The 20,391-nt window shown below is 39.0% G+C and overlaps 1 pseudogene; it reads right to left on the reverse strand.

Annotated features, from left to right (window-relative positions):
- Positions 1 to 1,345: 1,345 nt before the first annotated feature.
- On the reverse strand, positions 1,346 to 19,655 carry LOC117707748 (E3 ubiquitin/ISG15 ligase TRIM25 pseudogene; annotated as a pseudogene).
- Between the last annotated feature and the right edge of the window lie 736 nt (positions 19,656 to 20,391).

The following is a 20,391-nucleotide window of genomic DNA, read 5'->3' on the forward strand; positions in this document are numbered from 1 at the left end:
ATGTGTTATTCCTGTCAGTCTTCCTTTTTCTTAATGAATTTTGTAGTCTCCAGAAAAACAATCCTGCTTTTCCTGCTTTCTTGGTTTTTTTTTTTGTTTTGGATTTTATTTTGGGAGAGGCATCAAGACAGGGTTTCTCTGTGTAGACATGGCTGTCTTGAAATTCATTCTAATGACCAGGCTGGCCTGAAACTCAGAGATTTGCCTGCATCTGCCTCCGAAGTGCAGAGATTAAAGGCAGTGCGTGTCACCACCATCCAGATTTTCCCTGCTTTATTTGCATGATGCACGGGCTTCCCTTCTAAGGGACGAGTCCTGTGGGCTTCCCTTCTGAGAGCTGTAACACTTTGGTTGTTTCCGGCTGGATCACAGTTGCATTGAATCCCATGGAGGGTGACATCTGGTGCCGCGATATGGTAGGAAAGCAGCTGGCACATACTGCAGCTGACACCCACACAAATTTAATTGGCCCTCTGACTCTACAGGAAGGGTAAGTCCTCCAACTCTGAAGACAATCAACCTGTCCTTTACCTACTATGTTTTCAGTAGGCACCATTGCATGAATTCAGTCAGGCTAAGAGACAACTGATGCTTTCTGGCCAGAGCCAGTTTCTAGTGTGGACTGAAGGTCCCTTCAGTCCCTGTATAAAATCCAACAGCCCATAATAGGCATTGGAAAAGACTCTCTATTTAAGCTCTTGAAACAACAACAGCATAAAAAGAACCTGGTGATGCAGCATCCAGTTAAGTCACTAGAACAGCTTCCTAGTTCTTACAACTGTGGGAAGGCTTATTAGCATTTTGGACCTCTGAAATCCCCTAAAGCCAATAGGCCAAGGGAACATTCCCATTGAACAAAGTGTTTCTTCTCTTTTCTGTCACGAACAACATATCATCACGTTAGAAAAAGAATTCCCTAAGTTAGGGGAATAAGTGCTTTTGAAAAGCTCTCAAGAGATAAAAATTGCAAAAAAAAAAAAAAAAAAAAAAAAAAGCCTCCTTGTTTTGGTAGGAAGACCTTCAGATAACACTATTCATAGCCAATGGTAATATTTACAGTCTTGACTCATGGACCCAAGTAGCTTTCATCATCCAAGGCATAGACACCCAAAACAGGGGGAAAACAAAACAAAACAAAACAAAAAAAAACAACACTTCAGTCCTCTGATCTCTACTCCTTTTTTTTTTTTTTTTTTTTTTTTGCCAATTTCAGCTGCAATCAGGCAGTATACTAAAAATGTGACATGCAGATAATACTACTGTCCCTGCACCTCTTCAGCCAGATGAACCTAAAGATCAAAGGCCTAAAACTCACCCTATTTCAGATCTCATAGCTCTTACCCAACTAACACAGGATGGGTTTGGGCGTGGACGCTGTATGATCTTCCACGTTACCTGAGCCAAAGGGTTCCTCAGCTACTTGAGAGTGGGCTTCTGCTCTTTCTTGAGGTCCAATGCACCTTGGTAGACTCTTTATCAAATCCTGATCCAGATCTATCTTAGGTTTCGTTGTACCCTGGTTTTACTGACACTTCTTGCAGTTTTGCAGCTTTCTCCAGAAATACAAACTGGTCCTCTTGAACCAGGACGAGCTCAACCTCTGCCTTCAGATTCTGTATTTCATTCTTCTTCCTGGCAAGAACCTGGTAGACGGTGTTGCGCTTTCCAGATTCTCTCCTCCTCCTCCTCTTCCTCCTCTTCCTTCTCCTCCTCCTCCTCCTCTTCCTTCTCCTCTTCCTCTTCTTCCTCTTCCTCCTCCTCTTCCTCCTCCTCTTCCTCCTCCTCCTCCTTTTCCTCCTCCTCTTCCTCCTGCTAAGTCAGACAGCCTTCATTTCCATATATTCTTGTCTCCGCTGTTCCACCTTCCTTTTCATAGACTCCTGCACACTCTGCTACTTGGCTCTCACGTCCTCCAGTGCATTGGTTGCCCCATTGATGTGGCTGTACATGATGAGTTTAGGCCTCAGCTTGCATCTCTACGTCTGGCTTGGCTTAGTAGTATAGGAGAGCAGGCCTTGTGCTCTACAAGGCAGATACGTCAGATGCACTCGCCGTGCTCAGGACAAAACAATTCTGGAAGGTGATTGGGCTGGGAATAGGTAGCTGCAGGAGGGGGCGTCCTGGAAGGTGGGACTATCTAGGTGAGGAGGACGCAAGTGCTCATGGGAGAAAGAGGCCATGCACACAGGCACATCCTCACAGAAACCTCCTTCAGGCAAAGGTCGCAGGCTAACTAGATGGCTGAGCTGGAAGCAGCAAAGCAGGAAGGCAGAGTCCAGTTGTCCAACGGGTCCTCACCTACTGAGCCTGCTGGAACTGCCCCACCATTGTGCATAGCATCGTGTTCTTGAGCAGCTGCAGATGCACCTGGTACATGGTGCGGCATTGTGGGAACCAGTACCGAGGGTTCTGGAAAACACACATCAACCTGCAGAAGTTGTGACCGCACTGGGTGGTGATGGGCTCCTTGAGTGGCTCTGGGCAGATGGAGCAAAACAGTTCCTCGGCCAGCAGAAACAGCCCAAGCCCCAAGCATCGTGCTCCTGGGGGAACCCAATGGATATTCGGGAACAGCTGCAGATAACACCTCGAAGTGCTCAGAGAGCTGGGTTCTGTCTCTGTCTCTGTCTCTGTCTCTGTCTCTGTCTCTGTCTCTGTCTCTGTCTCTCTCTCTCTCTCTCTCTCTCTCTCTCTCTCTCCCTCTCTCATCTCCACTCTCCCTCCCCCCCACCTCCCCCTTTATCTATCTTTCCTTTTCCAGTCCTCTACTCCTTTCAGCCCTCCTTTCACCCCAACCTTTCCTCTCCTCCAGATCCTTTTCTCTGTTTCTCTTCAGAAAAGAGCAGGCCTCCCAGGGGATATCAACCAGATCAACCAGACAAGATATACTAAGAGTGGGCACCAACTTGACTCTCATATCAAGGCTGGATGAAGCAATCCAGTAGGGGAATAAAGATCCTCAGAGCAGGCAAGAGTCAGATACATTCCCTAAAATTAGGAGTCCTATAAGAACACCAAACCACACAACCATATATGCAGAGGACCTAGCTCAGACCTCTGCAAATTCCATGATTGGATGTCTGCGAGCCTCTATGAGCCCTGCTTAGTTGATTCTATAGAGCCTGTTCTTATAGTTGCCTTTCCTCTCTGGCTCCTATAATCTTTCCTGTCCGTTTTGCACAAGGTTCCCCAAGATCTGTCTAATGTTTGGCTGTGGACTTTGTATTCCTATCATTTGCTCTCTGACGATGATTAGGGTAGGGACTGATCTATGAGTATAGGAGAATATCATTTCACTGACTTTTTTAAAAAATTGGCCAGATAAATTTAATAGTAAATTATGGCCTGGTAGCCAAGCACAGCCTGTTGCAGGTGCTTGTGACAAAGTCATAACCTTCTAACAAATAGAAAGCAATGTTTTATTTAAATTGCAATGTAAGTCAAATTGTGCTTTTTGAACATATTTAATAATTTGGGTTGGCTGGGTACTTCTACAAGTTCTGCTGCAGAGGAAACTCTCTGGAATCTTCAAGGGTGAGCCTGGGGAAAACTCCTAGCATGGAGGGATGAGGAGCCAGAACCTAACATCTGCAACCAGGCAAAGCTTCCAGTGGTGAGATTGGGACACCAAACCCACCACAAAACCGTAGACCTACAATTTGCCCTGCCTACAAGATATGCTGGGGTAATGATGGTGCAGGTTTCCCTTCTAAGCCCATTGTCAATTCTCCCTCAAAAGACCACGCTTGGGTGAAAGGAAGCTATGCTTCAGCCTATAGATTAACTGAAAAGTGTTTTGTGTCCCTTTCATTTTTCCAGCTTCCTGTTCATAAATTCCTGCAGGAACTTATTTAGAACTATTAGTATTGAAAAAACAAATATGGGATTTGGCACTAGAAGAATTAAAAGTAGCTTTCAGATCCTTCCAGAGGCATGTAGTGAATTGGCATTAGAACAGTTTTCAATGGGGACCCACTCAACTCTAAAGAGCTGTCCTGTCCCTACATTCCTGGACAATCTAACTCACGATGTTGTGATTTGGGAATTCTGGGTCTCCTTTGATGAACTGTAGGACTCTAATCTTTCCAGAGTCCTGGATTTAACCACAGTGGGATGAATTGGGTGCCTTTCAATTAAGCGAGAGTGCTTAATTGTCTTAGTAGATGTCATGAATGAGTGAGGGTCAGAACAACTTTCAATGCCAAGAAGAAATAATAGAAATAATTTTAGTATTCTGCTGAAGCCTAAAGCTATGTTAGAAGGGATGGCATTAGCTGAGCATGTTCTACTGTTGGATGACGTTTTGTTGTGTGATGTGTAGACTCCAGGTACTCAACTTAAGTGACCTAGAGAATTCAAAAGTGTCTCTACATTATATAAAGGAGGAACCAGAAGTGTCAGAAAACATTTTTTCTCTCAAAATCAATAAATCATTTTTGTGTTATTTGGAATAGAAAAAAATTGTGAAAATATTCTAGCATAATTTAAATTTAGCAAGCCTTATTGGAACTTATGTAAAAATATAAATAATACATAGATAAAAAGAGTGCTAGTGTTTTCAATACTATAATGACCCCCACACACACTCTTGTTCATATGGGCAGAGCACACAGAAGCCAGGAGAGAGCATTGGTTCTCCTGGAGTTGGAATGACAGGTGTGAGTAACCTAAACGAGCATGTGGTTCAGAACTCCTGCCCTCTGCAAGAGCAGCAAAAGCCCTTACCTGCCGAGCCATCTCTACAACCCTGAACATTTTATTGTGTATTCTAAAAAGAATGAATACTTAAAATAAATGGAGTTTTTGCTTTAAAATTTGTTCTACTGGTATGGTTTAGTATATGACTTATAGTCAATTAATTTTCAAAAATTTTTGGCAGCATTATTATGAAGAATTTATAATGAAATCCAGCAGGTTATCATTTCATTGACTTTAAGCTGAAACTTTAATGTATTATGATATTTTTTTCTATTTAAGAAGATACTGAATGAAGAATGCCAATTTCTTCCTGAGCCTCATGCCCAACATATGGGTACATTAAATGTTTGAAAAGAATAAGAATCAATTTACAGACATGCTCGAGATTAGCTTGACTGTATCATGGGAAGAAAAGAACTCTACTTACAACCCACAGAGCAGTATATTTTCTGTGCTTCCCTTAGAATACACCTGCTAGATCTGAAAACTCTGTGAAGCATGAATGAGGCAGAAACTCCAGCCCATGAAGTCCTACTGTGGGATCTGCTGTCACCTGTTCAAAACTTAAGTTCTCACTAGTGTTGCAGCCAGCATGCAATCATTGAGATGTCTTTAGCATCCCATGAACACAGGTGCTGATCTTATGTCTGGAGCTAGGAGGCATGAAGAGATCCACAGACCCAGGCCATGATAATAGGCTACCTCTCTTCTTGGCTCTGAAAGTGGGTTTAATTTAATGCTTTTTATTTTAACACTACATAAAAAATAGATAAAATTACCTTGCCTTTTATTTGCTATGTCTTATTGACAGACAAAATTGAATGCTACAATAAAACAGAACCTTAAAATCCTGCAATCATTAGAACACTGGAATACTCTAATTGATTTACTTTTTGTCACATTCAGCTATTGTTTTCTTTAACCTGCCATTAATCAAATAAATATTTTCTTAATAATTTATACAGGATTGGGCATATTCCTTCCTCTAGTTGTTGTGTTTGTATCTTAAATAATTATACTTTTAGGTATAAAAATATAAAGTCTTGCATATAAACATCCTGAAATTTCAACATACCTGACACATAAGTGATATTCTTATGATTTCATAACTTAGATTTTCAGGACATTCCCGTACTGATATTATGAATATGTTAGAGCATTCTGATCACTTAATTTTCAGAATAAAGAACAACTTGTGAAGACTAGCTCTGTTACAGCAAAATAGAAGGGAATGGTAAGGATTTTAAGGTGATTTTGCTGTTGTTATTGTTGGGTTTTTGTGGTCAGTGTGTGTGTGGGTGTGTGTTTGTCTGTATGTCTATGTGTCTATGTGTCTGTGTATGTATGGTTAATGAGAAGTAAGGTATGAACTAATCACATCATCACGTTTTTTAAATGTTTGTATAATTGCTTTGTATTGCTGCTTTTGTTCCCTAGCCAGAACATTTTAGCTTGTCTCTCCACTCTGAACAACATTTGACTGAAAGGTGATATAATAGGACATTTTACCCTCATGTGTTTTAAAATGATGCACTCTGCTTATTTTTACTCAGTTATTGATATGGTGTATTTATGGTATGAAGGTGGTCAGTAATTTTCTTGTCTAATTATATTGATTAGTGTTATGTGAACAAATACTTGCAGTCTTGTGAACAATAACTAGTCAAAACCCATAATTTTTGTTTAAATGATGTGATATCATTAGAATTTAAGCTTATATAACTGCATAGCTTTGATTAAAATCAAGTCAATACGTGGTCTCTAGTGTCTCTAAGCACATTTCTGAAGCACTTCCATCATGTTTCCTTAAATAAGCACAGGAGAGGCACACATCATTAATGTCAAGTGAGCACAGACATGGAGGGAATGTGCTTGAGTTAAGGACACCACTTGCTTAGTTTAAGAGGTGCATTTCTGCAACGGAGTTCAGAAATGAGAGCACTGGATCCCGAGGACTTCATCATGCAAGGGTAATTATGTAAACTCCATTCAATTATGATCAACCTCAAGAGTCAATTTTATTTATGCCTTTCAGGTGATGTAGCTTATACTGGCTATCTGATAATGGTCAGTCCTTCTCTAAGAAGGAGTGTAAAACCCTTGATAACTAAAGCATCAGCTGTATGCATATGCAAACACACATACAGATATCCAGAGAGAAACAAACCAGCATGAAAGTTAGTGAAAACCAAATCTAAAGCATCTCCCTGATCTGACACTCAGCCTTCTCATGGCCTATAAGCATGAAATTGTATGGTGCTTTGGAACTAAGGCTTGACTGTATTGTCAGTTTCATTCTGGACACAGTAACTCAGGCTCAGTAACACAGACTCAGGCTCCTTCCTCTTTATCTCCCAAATATTCCAAGTGTTCACATGTTAATGAATGATAACAATTGGAATGAATCAGCTTTAGAATATAGACTTCTATAGTTGTCACCTGAAGCAGCAGCCACTATTTAGACAGACAAATATGTAGGAAAAATAATCAACATTCAGATGTTATTAGACATCAGTTCTAGAGGTAAAATGAAACTACCGTCCATTTTCATCTTACCCATGTGGTTCTGAACTGAGTGACAGAGAATAAAGAAAACTAGATTTTAAATGACTAGAATTAATTTACATTAGAACCTAGGGCAGAACTTGTTCATAATTTCTTCACATTTCTCACTTTCTCTTTTAGGATATGTTCCTCAACCTGAACTGCTTTCTTCATCATAAGAATAAAGCATATGTGTGTTGGTTCACACAAAAAGAACATGGCAACTTTTCACATGTGGACATTTTTTAAAAATAAGTGCTATTTCTCTAAGAGTGTTGTCATATATCTTGTGCCCTCTGCTAAAAATGGGATAAGGTTACTTACCAGTTTAATTATATGATACTGTGTGAAAGAGAAGGAAAGAAATGTCATTCACCCCATATAGAAAGGTCACTGATGTATTCATTAAAAGACTCCCTCCAAGTGTTACGAAAGTGATGATGTAGTTAGGGTTACTTACAGGGTCATGGGTGTAAGAACACAGCAGCTCCAGAAATCCCTGGGTAAGGCATGGGCAGCTGCACTATGGAAGAGTCCCAGGTTCACTGTTTCCTGCTTATATAGTCTTACAAAAAGAGGAAATGGGTGCCTGGTGATCTCAGGATGGTTTCTGAGCACCATCATCCCTGCCCTTTCCTCTGAGAATGAATGCCTGTAATCAGGATTTCAGGAGGGTGACCACAGCAGCTCTGATTTAAGGCACAGTGGCCACATTCACGCTGGTTGACACAGATGTGTAATACACTGTATGGTTCATTTGAGTTTATTCCAGGTTGTGGTCTTCACTACTGTTGCCTTCTTTTCCTTTTGAATGAGGAAGCCCAGCAGTCTCTAGCTGAACACATAACAATGTCAACTAACCCCCAAATTTTACATTTAAAATATGAGTTTATTGTGCTTTTAGGTAAACTGGCTGTTTCTTGGTTAAATTATTTTTTCTATGATCCAAATACTAGAGTCAATGTCAGGTTGAGTTCAGGGAATTAGTGTTGGAGGGTTCCTTACATATCATTTTTATATTAAATATTAACATGATCTGTAACTGTGATCAAGCCAGGAAGAGAGGGATGCAAAACAGGGTTCTTTTGTAGTGATGGTTCATTACTTTTTCAAAATAAAAAATAAAAGAGCTGTTATGAATCATTATTTAAAAGTTGAAGTTTGGAACTAGAAGGGGAATTGCAAAGTAAAATACATTTAAAATATCTAGTATAATTTATAATCATTCATAAAGTTTTAATATGCATTATTTCATTAATTTTTACCATGAAGCTCAGGCTGTGGTGGAGCTCATGCGTTGCTTAGTGTTGCTGTCAATCCCAGAGAGACAGGCCTGTGCAACTACACTTGCTTTCTTAAATTTTATTTGACACATTATAATTGTGTCGTCTTACCAGTACAATGCTATGCTTGGATACATCCATCCAATGATTCAATCTGTATGATTAGCACATCTGTCATCTCCAGCTTTTGCTATGAGACTTTTTAACATCTTCCACTGAACATAAACCACACTTAAGATGAAAAATGCCAGAGAAAGTAGTTTTGTACAGACTACAGTGATATATTGTTTCCCCAAATTTAGTTAAAATGTAGTTCTTATAGAGAAGCAGTGTCATACTTTTGCAAATATTGGAAGATTAATGTTAACTAAAATAATAATTAAAAACCATTTTGAAAATTAAAGCCAGACATAGAAACAGAGATCATTTCAGTCTCTGAGAATTCAGAAACTGGAAACTGACCACTGGGATTTCCTGTATCTGAGTCTGTGTGTAGTGGACTTGCAACTATCCCTGGCAAGCTGATGACCCTTGAAACTCAACCTCCACTGTTGGGAGCCGCAGTGCCAAGATGGCACGGACATCCTGTCCTCCCACTTGTAAACAACTGACTGCGCAGGTGCAAAAGGCAAAAGGCGCGCCAAAGTCACTGCCCATCCCGGGGCGTAATATGGGGTGATGAGTGAACAGCCAATCAGAAGTGAACACGCCACTCTAGGGTATATATAGCAGTGCCTTTCCCAGGCTTGGGGTCTTTTCCGCTTTTGCTGTTACAAGAAGTAAAGCCTCGTCTGTAGTGATACCCGATTACTGCCTCCGTGTCCTTATTCGCGGGCGAAGGGGACACAGAAGAGGTGCGCGCAACACTCCACTAAAGGGTAGTAGCCTCAAATCCCGCCCAGTAACATAACCCTATAATTTTATTTCCTTTATTTTCTTCTTCTCAAAGACTTCATCTCACTTTCTCCTTTCCTTTTCTCTCTTTCACTAAGCTTTATTTTTCTTTTCATATTTGTTTGGTGAATGTGTGTTTATGTTTGTTTGCTTTTATGTGTATAGGGATTATGAGTAAAGATATATATACCTTTTTTTAGTTTTCTTACATATTTAAACAAAGTAATGTCAGAAGCCAGGACCCTCGCCTCTTACCCTCACCCCCTACTTCTCCCCACCTGCACAACGTCCCTTGCAGCTTCATCTCCCTAGCAACCACAAGGTTCTGCTTAATAGTTACAAATAGATTTTTAGATGTAAAGCAGTGTACTGTATCTTTTGAAGTAAGCAGTTAGACCGCCATTGTTTCAGGGCACAGGCCAAGAAGATTCTGTACTTTCCCATCACCTGGATCCCTCTTACCCCTCCCTTTGCAAAATGTATTATAAATAAGCACTTTGTGCCCAAATATATGACTCTTGACAAGCATTTGCCTCCTTGAGTCCATTCTCTCTCTTGCCCATTCTTCTTTCAGGTCCTCGTCCCTCACGAATAACCTAGGACCTGCTGGTCGGGTCAAAGTAAAACCTTAGAAAAGAATTTCATGTAGGTAGGCATGGCCAAATAGAAATTCTGTTGCAAAGTTTATCTCTTTAGCAAAGCACCTATGACCATATGAATGAGTTCTTATTCACAGAGAAACAACAGTTAAGGGTCAGGGACCATGGAGGAAGGATTTATAATAAGTGTAAGCATGGGTTCTATCAATTGGGAATGCAAAGTACATGGGACCTTTTTCATATGGACAGGTTCTATCCACAGAGAGACAAAGCTCAGGATTAGAGCAAAAACAATACTCAGAATTTGGAGGATTCACATGAAGAAAAGCAAAAGATCACCAGATTGTTAGATAACATCCATTCCAGACTTCCTGGTAAACAGGAGTCTGTCATTCCCTTCCTTTGAAAAAAAAACAAAACACCCATGTGATTAGCAATTCTAAATTTTCTAATGTTTTCTGTGGGCTGTGCCTTCCACCTTCTTCTATGATATATGTCCATATATCATTTGTAATTTTCAAAAGTAGGTTTAATACTTGAGCATATAAAAGGTAAGAAGTTGATATCTGGTTTCAAATTTATCATCAATGAATTAATAATGATTGAAAATATAAAATCCTGTGATCCTTTTATTCATAGCTATATGACTTGACTGGGTTGATATATATAAGATTCATTGATTTCCATAAACACAAATTCTGAAACAGTAATATACTGGCACTAAGTTGAATATTTGATGTATTTAATCTTAAGAGTTCATTAAATAAGTCAGAAGTGCATTCTGCCTTCTCATTCTTTCTGTTCTCCTTTGTTTTTAATACACTGATATTACCTCACTAATGAGTTTTAGCTAATCCCTTCAGAGTGACAAGTGGGCTTAGAAGAAGCAAAATTGGAATCCTTTTTCCTAAAAGTTAATCTTAGAGATGCCACTGCCAGGTCTTGGTCTGTTTTGCTACAAAGCTATTTATTTTATAATGAGCAACTTATTGATTGTATTCATGGGAAGCTGATTGTAGGCTCTTATATACTGTTTACATTTAGTGGCTGTGAGTGCGAATAAACCTCTATAAGAGTCAAAATAAAGAGGGACCAACTACACATGCATGCGTGAATGTGCTTACTGGTGTGTGATATAGACATGCTTTTATTTAAATGTTCAGCACTTGGTTAATGCTCCCTCTAAGCTGCATTTGTGACCACTCTCCTCTGTTGTCTCTGCCTTACTTTCAGGACTGCAACCCATCCCACTCCAAAGCTTCTTGAAGTGAAGAACTCTGTGTTTGTCATTCCTTACTCTATTTGTTTTGAAAGTATTCCCTCTTTCCTTTTGTTGGTATTGCTCACTGTGGCAATGGAGAAGTGTTTGTTCCTGATTTTTAATGATCCTTTCTTGATGTTACTGTTCTATTGTTATTGCAAAATAATCCTGACTTTCTATGAGGCTGCATCCTTGAGTTCTCATCTGCTAACCCTCCCTCCCTTTGTCACCCCCTCTCTTTCTTTTATTTATCTTTTCTATCTATAGACATTTTCCTTCCCCAATCCACAATTTCACTGAGTTTCATTTTGTGTTTATTATTCATGCTTGAGCTTTTCATATTCTCTCACTCTGTGTCTCTCTCTCTGTCTCATTCCCATGTGTGTATGTATGTATGTGCGCGTATGCACATTTCTTGCGCATGCATGTTTGTGTGTGTGCACATGCAAGTGTTTTCAGTAGTGAAGGACTGACCAAGCTTTTTTTGTTTGTTTCCCTGAGATGACTTTTTTTGAGGTTTATTTTTATTTTTTTTAAAGAAAACTTTATTTTATATATAGCAATACACTGTAACTGTCATCAGACTCACCAGAAAAGGGCATCAGATCACATTACAGATGGTAGTGAGCCACCATGTGGTTGCTGGGAACTGAACTTAGATCCTCTAGAAGAACAGTCAGTCCTCTTAACCACTGAGCCATCTCTCTAGCCCCCAAATGGCTTATTTTTCTAAAGAGGGTCAAGAAGGCAAAGGAAACCCTAATAATCTCATGAGTAAAAATTTGAGGTGTCATTGCTAACTCTTTGGTATATGGAATTGAAAAAGCAGAATAAAAATCAAGCAGTCCATAAAATACCCTTTATTCTAAATTTTTCTCCCCATACCTGGGTCTCATTGTATACATCACCCAGGGTACATGCTCTCCCAGGATGGAGTGGTAGCAAGACTTTTGCCTTCATTTATTTATGTAGAACTAAATAAATCTAAAGAATTCTCAGTTTTCTTCATTTTCACCAAGTCTTTTATACATTTGCTTAATGAAAATATGATTATTTTTAAGATCTTCTCAAACTTCAAACTCCTCTCATATAAATATCTACACTATGTTTCTTTCTTTGCTCATTAATTGTAATGTACTGTGGAAATCAGAACATTTGATTTTCTGACTTTTCTGATGCTTTAAAGTACTTTTTTGTGTTTCCATCAAATACCTCTGTGATATTATGACCAAATATCTGATAGAAATATTTATTCTGACTCATGGCCTCCGAGCTTGAACTCTCTCATGGAAGGCAGAATGTGACAGAGCAGACAGGAAGCTGACAGAACATATGCTGGAGGGTTTAGGAGAAGACACAGTCCAAAAACATATCCATAGTGACTTATTTCCTCCAAAGAGACCTCACCTTTTGCCTTGTTTTCATAGTAAATCTATCCTTTTGTAAATCAATCAAAGGATTCACTACACCATGGCCTTCATCTAACTAGCAGTGATATCCTAGCCGGCACACAGAGAGGAGGGCTTTCCTGCCTTTTGGTCATTTCTCAATGGGATCAAGTGGACAGTCAAATTAATCTTCACTGAGTTTTGCATGAACTATATTCCTAGTGAGTCTTAAAAAGATCTTTCTTCAGAACCTACTGGAGTACTGTCAAAAACAAGGGTCAATGATTTTCTTCACATTTTCTGATTCAGAGCTGAGTGAAGTCTAAGACTTTGAGCCTCATGGGCTGGGCTAGGGAGCATACTTCTAGAATCACTGCAGGGCACAGGCCACGTATTAGAATTAGACTTTTCAATTCTACTAAGGTAGTTAACAAAATTCAACATCATATATGCTTTTACAGACTACATTAAAGTGGTTGAAAATGAACAACAAAGACTTGGTTTAAAAGTGTAAATAATGAACTCTAGAAATGATCCCTAAATGTTCCTATCCAAAGGAAAGACACGGACAAAAATGAAGCAAAGACTGAAGGAAAGGCCATCCAGAGACCATCCCACCTAAGAATTCATCCCATCTGCAGACCTCAAATCCTCACACTATTGCTGTTGCCAAGAAATGCTTGCTGACAGGAGCCTGATATGGCTGTTCCCTGAGAGGCTCTGCCAGCACCTGACTAATACAGATGCAGATACTCACAGCCAACCACCTGACTGAGTCCAGGGACCCCAATGGAAGAAATAAGGGAAGGACTGAAGGAGCTGTAGGGGATTGCAACCCCATAGGAAAAACAACAATGTCAACTAACTGGACCACTCAGACCTCCCAGGGACTAAACCACCAACCAAAGAGTATACATGGACTGGTCCATGGCTCCAGATACATATGTAGTGGAGGAGGGCCTTCTTTGACATCAATGGGAAGGGAGGCTCTTGTCCTGTGGAAGCTTGATGCTCTAGATTAGGGAATGCTAGAGCAAAGAGGCAGGAGTGGATGAGTGGGTAGAGGATCATCCTCATAGAGGCAAAGGGGAGGAGGGCCGGGGAATGATGGGAAGGAAGGTTTGTGGGGTGGTAACAAGGAAGTGGAATATCATTTGAAATGTAAACAAATGAAATGATTAATTTAAAAAGTGTAAACAAAATTCTGCCTATAAGGTTCAAAATAATGACTATCTTTAATTTAAAATGTTTTTATAGACATCATTAATTTAAAAAAATTTTTTACTTTAGAGTTGCATGCTTAACAGTACAGTCATTCTTCCTTTACAAAAATTTCTCATAGTTCCGAAACCACTTCATATTTTTAGCCTACCTTAGTATATAAAGAAACAAACTTTTGATCAATGTAAAACTAACATTGTGTCAAATTGGTTTGTTTGAACTTGTTTCATGTGCTTTTATGCAGTAGTTGGCAATTAATTCTTCTCCACTGTATGACTACTCTGTAAAGCATTCTTTATCCATCCATTGAATGGAGGACTTTATCTAAGCCAATAAGATACCCTGCACCACAGTCACAGAGAGTCCCATACTTGCAAATGCCTCAGTTTTGAGTCTGTTACATTTCAGTAATATGAGCATAGATCAAATTAGATAATGTTGAGGAGCAAATTGAAATGCTTGTGGGTCAGGAAAAAGTAGTGTGTGCGTGGGAGGTAGAGTTTCTGTAAGATCACTACCACCGAGGTTTAAAACTTTTGTGTGAACATTTACTTTTATACCGAACTAAGAACATCTCAGATAGCATCAGTAAGTATTTGTTGGTTTGTTTCTAAGAAAACAGATCATTGTCATTATGCCATGCAAAACATGCCTTTTCTTTCCCTTCCTGAGTGGCTTCTAGATGCCTGTGATTTGAAAATCCCCTTTTCCTGTGAAAGGCACAGTGAAGACTTGCTTTAATGTGAGACTGATATTTTTCTCCTGTGCTGCACAGAACTCTTTTATTATTGTTGTTGTTGTTGTTTTATTTTATTGAATATTTTCTTTATTTACATTTTAAATGGTATCCCCTTTCCTGTCTCCCCCTACCCCTGAAATGAAACCCCCTTTCCCATCCTTCATCCTTGCTTCTGTGAGGGTGTTCCCCCACCCACCCACTCCTGCCTCCCCACCCTCAAATTCCCCTATACTGTGGCATCCAACCAAGACACCTAGAGAGAAGGATTATTATCGTCAATGTATAGGAATCACACTGCAGCCATATTTCAGAGGCAGCTTTCATTGTTTCCCACTAAGCCTTAACAAGACCAGTGATTAAAGTCTTCATCCTCTGCCCAGAAGGTCTGTAAATTAACCATTTCAATCCTGTCAGTAAATCACTTCCTGAGCTACTTCTACCAGAAGACACAGGAGGAGAAAGATTCGACCAGTTTCTCAACATGGAAATGAAGAAGTTAGCTGAAGGAAAGGAGAGAAAAAGAGCAAACCAAGTTTGAACTTTTCTCCTGGAAGGTACCAGCTCCCTTCAGAGAAGAGTGAGATCTCCCCAGATTCTGAAGGCTCCTCAGGAGAAACCACAACCTCTAAGAAACAAATTTTGTGTTTTGTTCTTTATATGGTACCTAGAAATTATTTCTTCTAATTTCTAACATCACCTTTCAATATAAAATCTTAAATGTAAATAGTGAGAAAAAAGTGGCCACATTAATTCAGAATCCTCCATTAATAAATTGCTTTATAACACCTTGAATACCTGATCTGTGATTATTGTGTCTGGAAAAGTTCAAACATCGCCACTCACACAGATGGTACACATCCTTTTATCTGTGCTGTGATATTTCTAGAGAGACATGAACTAGAAGAATAGGAACCATGAGGTTGCAGAGACATCTCAGCAGCCAAGAGCATCACAGCAGCTGCTCTTCCAGATGACTAAAATTCAACTCCTAGTCCCACAGATCAGGTCACAATCCTTCCTAACTCCAGTCCCAAGGGTCCTGCCAGATGTTTTTTGACCTCTGGAAGACCAAAACAAAACAAAAAAACCGTGGTGTGTGCTGATATACATGCAAGTAAAACACTCATACACATGAGTTATAGTAAAATAATGATCAAAAATGATATATTTTGAAACAATGAAAATGTTCACTTGATTGTTTTAGAAATATATGCTTGTGCTTTTTATAACAATCTGTCAAATCTTTAGTCCATTTTCTATGTTTTTAACCTTAAAATTATTTCTATAAGATGGATATCTGTTCCTTTTTGCTGGAGAATATTTTAAGTCAATACTATTTTTGTGTTGCCATAAAAAATTAAATGGAATGAATTTACCATTGTTTCATCTTTATATTAGATCTGATAAGTGTAGCTGTTTGTACTCTAGTGTTAATTGGGTCCCTTAAATTAGTTTGTATGAGAGGGTCTGCACATAACCTCTGGGAACCTGCCTCCAGTTAATTAAGACTGGTAAATGAAAATTTAACCAGCCAATAGCTGGAGAGGAGAGAGATGGGATTTAGGGTTCCTAGGTTTGAGACCTCAGAGAAGCAGGAAAGAAGAGAGACACCACATCTGAGAAGAGTGTAGGACAGAGAAACAGAGCCGATCTGATCCATAAAGGGGTCAAGACAATGTAGCCAGAGGGTTGCTCGGTTAGGTTTAGAGCAGCCAAGATGGAACATAGAAATTAGTAACTCAGAATTATCAAGGGAAAGTAAATTCTAATAGGAGGGAGGTTAGGCAGTTGCCCAGCCATTGTGCTGCTTAAGGCATATTAAAATATAAACATTGAGTGTGTGTGTGTGTGCGTGTGCGTGTGTGTGTGTGCATGTGCATGTGCGTGTGCGTGTGTGTGTGTGCATGTGCATGTGCGTGTGCGTGTGCATGCATGTGTGTGTGTGTGTTTGTATTTTATTCGGGAACATAAAACATTGAGGCTGGGCGGGTAATAACCCTGCACAGCGATTTTATTAAAATATTAATGTTACAAATAGGCTCAGTGATTTTAATTATTTCTTTTACTTTTGAGATTATAATTGCATCATTTCCCTTCTCTTTCCACCTTCCAACCCCCCACTCCCACATGTAACCTTCTAGCTTCATTTCAAAATCATCTCCTCTTTTTTCCTTAATCATTTGATCCATCTATGTGTAGTGGGAGATATTTAAATCTCCAACCCAAATATGTCCAGTCAATGAAAGCACAACTCAGTAATTATAAATATATTCTGTAAGCATAGATTGGGCAGATACCCCTACACTACTCTATTCCCCAGCTATGAGACCCTTATAACTTGACGATTTTCCAGACCCTGAATCTGTCCTTCTACCTCCTGCTTCCCAGTCTTCCTCTCCTTTATCATCTTCCTCCTCCATTGTCTTCATTGAGACATCCCTCTGCTCTCTTCCACCAAACTTTATTTCTCCACCTCCCCTTCTTCTGCCCAATCAATGGCTCCAGCCTTTATTTTACAAACTAAGATGGGCAGAAGGTTCATAGAATTCACCTGTGTAATGACTCACACCTCCTCTGTAGCCCTTCATAGGAAAGGGGAATTAGTATCAAAATACAAGGCCGGGGCTATCCACAACATGTATGTACATGTATATTCCTAAAACTAACCAACCAAGTCTGTACAGAAAACCACAATCAATCAAACTGCAGAGCTATAGATCCCAAAATAACTCCCACACCTAAGGCTCAGGGAACACTTTGAAAAGAGAGTGGAAGGATTATATTACCTTGAGGAATATAGAGTTTGTTGTGACAGTATTTGTCTCTTAGTAATGTCAGAAGCTTCATCAATTAAGTTTCACCAACATGATTGCCTAAACATGAGATGAACAAGATCAACAAGAACAATGCCAAAGTAGACAGACGAGATCCCAGGAGGCCTGAATTCTACACCTACACAGTGAACTGTAGGCAAATAAAGAACGCTGGGAGTGGGGAAAATATTCTTCTCCAGGAAGAGAAACATTACACAGGCTCATTGTTTTTAATTACCATGTTTGGGCTATTTTCTCTGTGGCTTTGACTGTTTTCTGATTTAGACAACAAGTTACTTATTTTCGATTTTATAAATGGTTAGCTGGTCATACCAAACCCATGGTGAGAAAATGCATATCCTTCCCTACTAAATTCACATTTCCTTTTTGATAGTAATTTTTGTAATATAAAGTACAAGGCTAAATAATGGTAATAAAACTGCATTGTAGATAGTGTGTTAATAATCTGAGGAACAAACTAGAAGAGGCTGTTATTGTGTAATTGATTTTAACAAATACTTTCTTCTCAATTTCCTTTTCAGAAGTTAAAGCTAATTTCCATTCATTTTAATAATTTCCAATACAGACACATGTTTCCTTGGAGATATGCAAATTACCACACTTTTTAAACAAAAAAAAAAAAAAAACCAACTGTGACTGAACTGAAAAGTTATCCTTTTTCTTTGTATAATGAACTAATATTAATGTGTCAATATAAAATCTAGGTAGAAGTTTTACATTGCTATTTATTCTATGAAAAACAGAAGACAATTGTTTATTTCAGTCAGTATATAGGGAATATTAGAAATATGAGCTGTATTTGAGACAAGTTGTCTATGGATATTCTGTGTTGCTTTCAGGTCAGAATCAAGGTGAGGGGGTAGAGACAGGTTGAACTTTTATTTCTAGAAATACAGTCTTCTTATGATGAAAGCCTCTAGTACCATGAAGTTTTAAAGAGAATCTGCATCTGTGCCCACCATGCCCTTGTTTCTAGATTTATGTCTACAAATGATTTTCTCACAGCTACAGAGAGCTCTCCTAACATGTTATGTGGATGAAAGCTGTCTGCTAATATGTAGGGTGCCAGTAGTCACTGTAGGTGGCCAGAGTCTGATTTAAGGAGAGAATGGACTCCATCCAGTGTGGACACTATACTTTTTGGATATTGTTTTCAAGGTGACAGAAGAAAGAGACAATATTATTTTTGGTGTGAAGTTTTTATTATTTATTTAAAAATAGTCCAAGACTGACCTAATCAACATAATGACAAAGGGGTGCTAGTGCATTCAATGCTTAGAGAACACCTATGGTCACACAGAAAGATCTCAAGTAGAGACATGTCAACTCCTATTTAAAACCCACTTTCAAGTTTTCACAGAATGTGGAAAGAGAAAACAGATTTCCTCTTTGGTTTTAGAAGTGATCTCTGGGGTTTATAAGATGGGCAGCTAGAAGGAAACACAGTATTTAAAAGTATATAGCAAAAAATAAAAAGGAAAGCATTCTACTAGTCTACTTCAAAGTCTAAAATGCTACTAACTCATATTTGTCAATATAAGCCACAGAGAATAAAAGCATATATTTTAAATGTGCAGTGAGAGGTGATGCAATGGCTCACACATGATAAGTGGATTAAACTGGTCTGTCATTGACACACCCAGAAAACTGCCTATGAGCTTTGCCTGAAGACAATTCTTGGCTGCAATTTTAAATTGCATGTTTACCAACTAAGGCACACAACAAAAAGAACTTCTTTTTATTTTGGCCCTATTATTTCTGTATCAGATGGTCAGTAAAGCCATTTACCGAGAATAATAGAAAAAGAATGGATACAAAATCATAACTTGCAATGAACAAAGCAGCTTGTGGATCAAAAATTGCAATGAGAATATTAAACATGTGAATATTAAGTTAGTGATTAGACTTCATAGATAGCAACTATGAGTCAGTGCATGGATCAAATACGGTACGGAAGGTTCGATGAGCAAGCTGGGGTTGCACAGAGCACTAATGGTAATTCTTACACCAAGAATTTTTTCTTGCATATATTAAATTAGTAGGTTTACATTACTAAAGATAGCATGCAAAGGGTACCTCTAAATGCAGACTGTATGATTACTAGCAGATGATGATGTGGCTTCTCTTTAACAATGAAGACAATAGTGTCTGCATCTTCCACAGAAATGAATGCAAGCATCCTACGAATGTACATGTGCGCAACCTGGTTGTATTTGCAACTACTGATGGGGTTCTGAACAGTTCTTAGTATAAATATGTGGTACTAACCTTAAGTCTATATGATCAGATTGAAGAATATCTCAGGGGTTAGCAAAAATGAACTACTGGATGTGTCCTAAATGAAGACTTTTCTAGAGGCAGACTGCGAAAGCTCTGACACAATGAATAGTTTTAAAACATTTGTACAGACTGTTGGGAGGTGAGAATTCTGGAAGAGGGCCTCATTATATAAAGTGTTTCACTGATGGCAGAATGAAAAATGTGAAGAATCAGCGAAGTTACATTGTTGCTTGCTTTGTGTTCCAGTCCTCCCATAAAGAGAAGGGAAAAGAATCAAAGGATGAAAACTATTGGTAAACAAGACAAATTATAACTGAGGAGGGGGGGAGTATATATGGCATTGTATTTTGAAAGGAAGGTTAAAAATTGTGTTATCTTTTATGTATGCTTACAGAAAGCCACCTGTTCCTTAGTAGCTTTCATTCCTGTGTAGACATGGTGTTCTAGTCTGTAGTCATCTATGAGATGTGTCTTTGTCACACTGAAGCACTTTTTGAACAAACACAGCAGTAATTCCAGATCAGTTCTACATTTTGTCCCAACTCTGCAAGTTCCTCTGCTGCAAACACCCTGTCAGGAAGGTAGCCAGCGGAGACTCCCATCCCCAAGTGAACACAAAGCACAGCTCAGCAGTCACTGTCATCTCTTTT

The sequence above is a fragment of the Arvicanthis niloticus genome, chromosome 1 (genome assembly GCF_011762505.2).
Source record: "Arvicanthis niloticus isolate mArvNil1 chromosome 1, mArvNil1.pat.X, whole genome shotgun sequence".
Classification (NCBI taxonomy): domain Eukaryota; kingdom Metazoa; phylum Chordata; class Mammalia; order Rodentia; family Muridae; genus Arvicanthis; species Arvicanthis niloticus.